This window comes from Sturnira hondurensis, unplaced genomic scaffold (genome assembly GCF_014824575.4).
Source record: "Sturnira hondurensis isolate 20B ecotype Veracruz unplaced genomic scaffold, ASM1482457v3 Scaffold0004136, whole genome shotgun sequence".
Taxonomy (NCBI): Eukaryota; Metazoa; Chordata; class Mammalia; order Chiroptera; family Phyllostomidae; genus Sturnira; species Sturnira hondurensis.
In genome coordinates, this window is record NW_028076767.1 from 44,385,675 (window position 1) to 44,394,709 (window position 9,035).

The following is a 9,035-nucleotide window of genomic DNA, read 5'->3' on the forward strand; positions in this document are numbered from 1 at the left end:
GCCTGGTGACCTCTAAGATCCCTTTTTACTTCTAAAATTCTATAATTCCAGGCTTTGTTAAAAAATCTGTGGGAGGATTTGCCAGAAAAGAAAAAAACGTCTTACTCTGCTTCACTCTCCCTTTCCACACTGGACCTGCCAGCTGATGACTGTCAGCCATCCTTTGTCATTGCTGACCTCATGTTTTCACAGAAAATCTCTTCTGTCCACTGAAATGCGAAAAGGTGTGGTTTATGACCCGACAACTCTTTGATTTTTCATTTTTGATCTCAGAGAAAATGGTTTGAACTCACTTAGCATGATCATGAGAAATAATAGAGGCCCTAGGTACCTTTAACACAGAGACCCAAGAGTTTTAGGCCTCCTGGGCGTGAGATTAACGTTGTGAAGGTCTAACATTGCAGGCACATATTGATACTGCACAAGCTCTTAAATCCACAGGAAGCTGCTGGTGCTCACAGAGAGCAATCAAAAGCTAAATTAATAATTATGTCAATAGATTTTGCTAAGGAAGGAGAGAAAAAATTATCTTGCCTGAGGTTATTGGGGAAAAAAAGTTCTAAGTAGCAGTGGGGGGGCGGCTAATAAAACATTCAAAGGCCCACTTTTACAGGTTCAGAGCAAGTGTGGTATTATGGCCTTCTTCTACCAGCCCATTGTGGCAGAAATCCATGGTTTCTGAATATGGGGACATTTTCTCAAGTTAGTTGACTCAAATATCCCACTGCAAAGTAGGAAGTCTGAGGGGACTCTGAGCGTGAAGGGAGCAGTTTGGCCAAGTGGTTTTCCCTGTGGTGCCCTCGAGATTCCAATTGGGAGAAGCCACGTTTGAATGGCTTCCACGTTTTGGGTTTACATCTCATGACATTTTTCATTGTGGCCCCAACCCCACATTAACATATTTTACTCTTACTCCACCTGTAAGGAAGGAGCCAGGCGCAAAGCAGACCAAGAACGAACCGAATACTCTCCTCCTCCCACCAGCTAAGGCTATTTTCTTCAAGGACCTGTGGTCCCTTCAGACTCACAGGTCTCAAAAATCCACATGTTGGTGTCAGGAAGGTAGTGCCTTATATGCACCAGAGACAAAACCTCCAATTCCTCAGAAGGAAATATGTAGGGGGTCTTTGGCAGAGTGGGCCCTGTCTTCCCTAGTGAGGCAGGTGAAGAAGGAAAGAGCCTCCCAGCCTCCTTTCACCCCCCCACCCCCACCCCCAGCCCCACGGCAGGTGACTCAGTGGCCTAGAGCAGCCTTTAGTTTGGCAGGAGATGAGTGTGGGGAAGGGAACTTCTCTGCAGAGACTGAGCTACTCAGGTCAGACTGTAGGTAGACTGTCCTGTGGAAGAGTCTGTTGCTTAAGAAAACCACCAAGAAGAAAACCACTTCTAAATGAGGCCCAACTAGAAAAGGTAAGCTTTGCCAAGGGTCTTTGCTTCACTGGCACGATAATAAATGAAGGAATGAGGGTAGAGAACAGGCAGCCCCTGATAAAGTATGAGGACTGCATTGCCCTGAGCAAAGCCAAGGGCAAACCATTTCTGAAGTAGTAAGGCCAATTCCTCTCTATGCTTGACAATCTCTGGTGCATTTCAATTCCTTTACTGAACTAACAATATTCATAGAGGTAGAGTGAGTACAGAAGGGACATATGAAATGGACTAACTAGCTGACCAACAAGGTGGCTGGGAAAGAGACTCACAAACATCCCCTGGATGAGGAAAAGAGCTTGAAGCGGAAGGTTGAAGAGCATGTCAGCAATGCTTTTGATTACACTAGGGAATGGGTGAGGCTTCTGCTCTGCTGTTGGGTTGACCAAAAGGTCCGTATGTTTCTTTTCCGTAAAATAAAAGACACATTTTACCTTTTTACCAATAGCCTTACTGATTTGGATATTTTGAGTATGTCAGCTAACTCCTGCATGGTATAACTTCGATTGTTCTCAGTTAATGTCACGATTTGATCACCACTGTCTTCAAGTAGTCTACCTGACTGGGGAGCATCGTCCCGTGAGAAATCTCCAGCACGAAACTTCACAAACCACTTTGGAAGTATTTGATCAGTCACATCACCTTCTCCATAAATCTTTTTTTCTTTTTGCATTTCAGTTGTGTTTCTACCATCCTTGAAATAATAAAGCATAATATGCCAAATATGTTGCATATCTTCTTCCATCTTCCATGTTAAAGTGGCTACACAAAAATTCACCAATTTTGATAAATTTCTTTTAAATTCACGCTGATACGACAGCTATCACAATACAATCTAACAAAATTGTTTCGAATGAAGTTAAAGACAACTAAGCACTATTAGAACCACTGTACAGAAAAAACTAAATGAACATTTTGGCCAACTTAGTTCATGAAGGAGAGAGGAGCATCCCAACATCTTTCATCATGAAGAACCTGGCAGCTCTGAGGCCCGGCTACTGCCCAGCCCCTCACCCACCTCAGGCCATCTGGATCCTCTGTGCTGGACCGGGCCTGCTGGCTGCCACTGGGACACTTCCAGGGCTGAGGCCACTGTGCCTGCACTGGGCTCCCAGGCCACAAGGGGTGGTGGGAAGTGGACAGGGGCAGAGCTTCTTTTTAAAATATAAATAAATATATGTTTATATCTATAAAGAAATACATATAATACACACACACACATATATATATATATGTATGTTTATGTGCATATACTGTGTTATACATTTACCACTTTTGTCTCTGGGTTCACTATAATTTGGATAACAGTTGGATTAAAAAAATCAACAGACAGCCATGAGTTTGAAGCATATTTTTTAACCAAGCAAATACAGAAATAAATCCTCTATGGTTTCATGTTTAGGAATTAGTTGTTTTCTTTTTTCCGCTTCGTTAGTATACATTCGACAAAACCAATTTAAAAACCCATGTGCCCCATTGGAAAGACAGGTGTGAAAAGCTATCTAATGGTGGGCATGACTTTTCTGCATTGCAAAGTACCCCTTCAGCAAATATACCAAAATCTGAACTTTGTGGACATTGGGCTAACTGGGTAAGACAGAAAACCAGCCTACCCACCCATTAAAAAAATCCAAATTGAGTGCTAAAGCTTTCGGTTGTGTTTACTTACACACAAAGTTAAATATTCGGATAATCAACTGTCAAAGCAGAGTAGCAGTTCCTGGAAGAATTACTCTCCATGAAGCTGCAAAATATCTCATCTTGACCTCAAAATTAATTTCACATAACTTTCAATTGAGTTTAAACCAAACTTAGATTGGATTCAGAGCCATCAGTAATTAAGTGTCATGAGCGCACCAGCAGAATCCCTGGTGCTGGCGGAGGCTCCAGGACCCCTGAAACCGACACTTCCACCATGTGCCCTTTCTTCAGGGGCAGCGCTGCTCTTTAAATTAAGAACTTTTCATCTCACAGAGAATGAAAAATAATGAGCAATTTCTTCAAGTCACGTACCTCTGTTGCCAGAAAAATAAAAGACATTGAATTTTTCAGTAACATACATTACAGGCACCATTTTTGCTTTTATGTAAAGTATCAATTCCACATGTAATTGCTGAATATTTTCTAAATTAAGAGCCCATGTGGTGAGCGGGTGCACACAAAAAGATAATCAGAAAAATCTCGGCATTAAAATATAGTCTCCAAGTAAAAACACATAAATCACTTTGGTAGGGCCCAGTCTGCAGTGAAAATTGCTGCTCTTAGCTTCATATCTCTGTTGAATCCAGTGTGGAAGAACTGAGAATCCACTGGACCTGTGATCTTAGGTCACAACGTAAAGGCAATCAAAACAAAGAGCTACGAAGACCGAACAGAAAGCAGCATAGAGATCTACTATTGAGTTATAATAGACTATGTACCAGAAGTCTCGCATTCTACTTTCTGCTTTTTACTCCGCCGCCTGGTGAATTCACTCTGGTAGGGTGCTACTTCCCCAGGTGAGGATAGCAAAAGCTTCTCTCCCTGAACAAACACCGTGTGATTTCTTGAAGTGATTTCCCACTCTCAGAGCTTCAACTCTACTTGTAATTTCCTTATTCAGTTGCTTGTTCAGAGCCTGTTGCTAATCAGGTGACAGCCATACATTTTCTGATCACCTGGGTGTGTTCCATTCCCCACATATGGGACCTCGACTGCTGGCTGGTCACCTCACAAATGTCACGAGGGGGCAGGCCTTAGAGCATGCCTGTGCCCAATGTGATCCTGTGTCCACGCCTGTAAAAAGTACACAGGTGTGCAAGAGAGACTGGCTCTGCAAGAGCTCGAGGCTCTCAAGTGCAGGCCAGTGATAAAGGTGAGCAGACTGTTCCACCATGCTGCTTCTTCCTGTCCTGAGCTTTCAGATGTGAGCTGTGTATAAAAGAACAGGTACTTTTCTGATTCTCCATAAAGACAGACACGCTCAAGTGATGACTCCTGAGACTCTTCTTGGCTCAGGACACAAAGAATCACTGGAAGTGAGACATTATTCCCATGGGATGCATTACTCAGTCTAGTAGAAACATCTGCAACCTGGGCACATGCTGGAATTTATGTGTAAGGCTTATTTATCAGCTTCGCTCTCCGTGCATGTCCGTAGCGCTGAAATCTTCAACCATGGCTGCACATTAGAGTCATCTGGGGAACACTGAAATAATCTTGATGGCCAGGCCACACCCCAAAGCAATTTTATCAGAATCTCTGGAGGTAGGACCCAGGCAGGCAGCTATTTTTAAAGCTCCCCTGGTGAGCCCAGTGTGCAGCCAAGGTTGAGAAGTACTGTATTAGAGGAGTACCAGTCAGCAGCATGGGCCTGGGACTCAGGAGCGGAGAAGGCTAGAAATGTTCTCAGTTATGCTGACTTGTTGAAAGCATCCCAGATTGAGAGGGTAACCACCTAGCGTCTACTGGCTTATTTCACTTTTCCTGTTAAGGGTCAGAATCAAAGGCAGACGGCCTAAAATAACTCGTCAGCAGATTGTTTGGCCGATGACGATGCTGGAAGTGCTAAGTTGCCTTTTAACTGAAACTTACTGACTTCTTCCTTCGAAACACTATAACTATTAAGAATCAACTTACAGATCAGTAAAAGTTCTCATTAGCCACATTAACAAGTGTGAATAGTCTAAACTAGCAACCAATCTCCATGATTAGATTATTTATATAACCCTCAACCGAAAATTAAAAAAACACTTAAAGGAAGAAAAATGACAAAGATGGTTTTAAAGAACAGTATTTCCTTAAAGGAATGACAAGTAATGTATTTTCCACATGAATTTATATCCACCCTTCATCTCTACAGGCTCAATTAATAAAAGCTATGCATAAATCATATGAGAGATCATTAAATCAACCAGTTCCACAGTGCTGATTGGTAAATAAATATAGCACTTCATGAAAATGGTAATGGGTATACAGATTCTGGTTTTCTTTTAAAAAGAGGGGAAAAAACCTTTATCTATAGCCTTGGAAAGATAGCTACACCTTATCTACTTCAATTTAAAATATTTTCCAAGGTTGTTAAAGGGAGACAGATCACACAAGAAAGCCCCACAGGGGGACCATAATCTTGGATGAAAAGTTTAAAATCAAATAAAAAAATCAGATTCATTTAATTAGCTAGCAGCTGGGAGTATATAAGATGTCCCAGGTCTGGGTGTTAAGACATTTTTGTTTTGGTCCAGTTGTGTGTTATTGTGTGAACATAACCCCAGACAGGAAAAGAAAGCAAGACAGGTAGAGGAGAGGATGGAAATAGCTCTTTGAAAGGGTGCATCGAAACAAAAAAAGGTGTTTTATAAATTAACTTGTTTTCTGAGGCTAAATTTTTTTTTTTGCTGTGTATGAAAAAGAGCACTTTCAGACAGAAATGCTTTTCTTCATCATAGGGCATGAATTTAAAGTCGGGTTATACTTCTTGCCAATTGTGTGACCTTGGGCAACAGAAGAATAATGGTATCTTCTTATACCATTGGTTGGTATAAGGTTGGTATAAGACAACCTTATTTAAGGTTGTCTTATTTAAGATATTGTGTGAAAAACATTTAACCTTAGTGCAGAGTTAAATGCTCAAAAATGTTCATTATTGTTACTGTCAATTGACATCCCAGTACTCGTCTTGATTTTTCTACAGAGAAATGCAATTCTTACAGAAATGAATCCCTCTGAGCAAAGGCCTGGGTAAAGATGTGAATAGAGACCAGTGACCCTAAGTAAAATGAAAATTCACAAAAACAGTGCCTCCAGCCTTGACCTGTCATTCCCTTTGCTCCTGGTGGACCTGGATGTGGCCAAAGGAGCAGTGATGACAAACTTACAAGTGATGCAATGTGACTCACGACCTGTGAGAGAAGGCTCACAGAGAACGAATACCACTGCTAAAGAAGAGTCGTCCCCTCATGCCCACAGGTGAGCCTGGGCTCTCTCCAAACACCTGCTGTCTGGTCAGGACTCAGTGGAGACCAGAGGTGGAATGAGACTTGGTTACTACTCTCAAGAATCTGTCAGTCTGGTAGGGGAGACCAGTGTTAGTCACACACACAAATATGCTCAAATGCTCAAATTAGAGTCCACTGAGTTTTGTTAGGCCGTGGGTATGGGCTCTGCAGGGTGGAAGTCCTGGGGCAGCAGGGCCAGCAGGAGTGGCCAGAGGGCCCCAGGCCCATTGGGCTCCCAGTACTCCCAGGCCAGCTTCACTGCTGTGAAGAGGGTTTATGTCTCCTGTATCCTAGTCAAGCCTTTACTTTTGCACCCTTTGATGTGAGCTGTTGCTGAAAAGGGTCTGTTGACCTCCAGAGAGTAAGCTGCGGAGGGCACTCCTTGGGAGAGAGGAAGAGAAAGCCCCATTGTTCCTCTCCCCTGGGCTCCAAGAGAGAAAAGCCACAATGACAATTGCTTTTTCTTTACCAAAGGTTTAATGTTGAATACTTGTGGCTGAGTACTTATTTCCTTCTTCTGAGGGACCTGGAAGTCACAACTCCTGCTGGGATTTTCATTTTTTAAAGAAAAAGATGAAAGAAGAAGTAGAGGAAAGAAAGGGGGGTAAAACTGGGGCAGGGGAATTATGAGGAATCGAGAGACGGTGGGGACCTGGCGAGTCCTCACTGGGCACTGGTGCACCAGGGCTGTCCTCTGAGCAGCTGTCTCCCCCCAAGTTGGAGGAAGACGGAAGGGTGGAGCGGTCAGCATCCCTGAAAACAGTGCTCTTCTCAAACTCGACTCAATCCTACACACGTTTGCCCCAAAGGCTATATTGTTCTGTTTTCTTTTCAGAGTCTAAGAAAGGAAGAGGCATTTGTACACTGCATTTCCTGTCTCCACCCTCAACCCTTTCCAAACTGCTTCTCTGAGTGACATCAAACCCCAGAAGCTCCCGTCCCTTCACTTTCTGAGACTCTTTCAGACTTACTGGTAGTGTGGCTCCCGAGTCCACAAACCTGATCTGATGACAGTCCTGGAACTCCTTCACACTCATGTTGCAAGAAAGAGCCTTTGCTTTGCTCTTGCAAAGATTTTGTTTCTCCGACAGAATGCAATTTATAAATCAACAGGCTGCCTTCCAAATATTGGTTTATCTAACCTTGGGATATATATTTTATATTAGAGTAAGATGATGCTTGGCTTTTGGGGTTGTCTTTATTTGTTAATACACATCCATCAACTCCTTTCCACTGCTTATTTTTGTTAACTTTGTTAAAATTGCCACAAAAGATTCTGCCTGTAAAGATACCTCATTAACATATACTGTTACCATCCAAAGCATCATATTATTGTACATAAAGTAAATGGCTTTTGTAATATATTATATAAAGATTAAGTTGCTTAACTAAAATTGTAAGGGTTGAGTATAATCCAAATGTGCAGAAGAGGCCGTGGCCAAACCGCAGGGTCAAATGATAGTTTGACACGGATCTGGGGCCCCTCCCCATAATCTGCTCAGGCACTCCTCCATGGCCATGGCTATAAACACAATCTATTTGGTAGGAGCAGTGGGTCTACAGTGTAAACACAGTTTCAAAGCTAATCCCTAATATCTGCTAATGCGAAGATTCTGGAGCCAGCATTGGCTACAGCTATTTGAGAAGCCATGCTTAGAGTTTTCCATTTACAAAGGAGGCGCATAGAGAGAAGAAAATCCAACTGACTTCTGTATTAAATAATTGAACAAACATTAATTAATATCTACTAGTGAGTGAGGAGCTCTATTAATATGTTATGAACGAGGGCCATGTTATAAGATTCCCATTCCTTAGCCTGTTTGTGAGACCTGTCCCTTACCTGCCTCTCCAAGCTTCTGGAACACTATGCACCAGCTGGACCAGACTTCCAGTCCTTCCAGCTCCTTGAATGTTCCCTGCTTTCTTTTTCTCCCAGCTTACGCATCATTCCCTCTTGCCTATAGCACGCCTCCTGCTACATTGTGCTAGACTAATTTCTACTTATCCTTTAAGTCTAAACTTAATTGTAACTTTCTTAACCTTTTGGACTAGACTATGTTCCTTTGCTATATGCTCCCATAGCCTTCTGAACTTCCCCCTTTCAAATAATCCCTCTCATGTTTTTCATTTTTAAATGTCTTTCTTCTCTTCTGTAAACTTCATGAGGGCAGGGACACTGCCTAGTCTATGTCCCAATGTTGTATTTCATGCCTAGTACATAGTAGTTGTTTACTGTTCACTGAATTATTTAATTGAATAGAACAATCTACAAGGGCTTCCATAACAGGAGAGGAGGAAAATTAGATAAGTGCCACAGCGTGTAAGTATCCCAAATTAAAACTGAACGACAGTTATAACTAAGAAAAAAAATTCGCACTAAGGCTTGCCAGCTTCTGGTTCTGCTAAAATTTAGTAATATCGTATGAGTTTAAATCCCTACCCACAGTCATTGCTAATGTTGTAGATATTTAGCCACTCTTCATGAAAAAGAGTGAGAATAACCCAAGCTCAAGAGCACCAAATGTTGTTCTATACAGTACAAGCTTATATATGTGTAAGCTTGTGGAGACCAGAGGTAGAATGAGACTTGGTTACTGCTCTCAAGAATCTGTCAGTCTGGTAGGGGAGACC

General features: G+C 42.2%; 1 pseudogene; it reads right to left on the minus strand.

The window, feature by feature from the left end:
* Window positions 1-1,234: 1,234 nt before the first annotated feature.
* On the minus strand, window positions 1,235-7,441 carry LOC118985160 (etoposide-induced protein 2.4 homolog; annotated as a pseudogene).
* Between the last annotated feature and the right edge of the window lie 1,594 nt (window positions 7,442-9,035).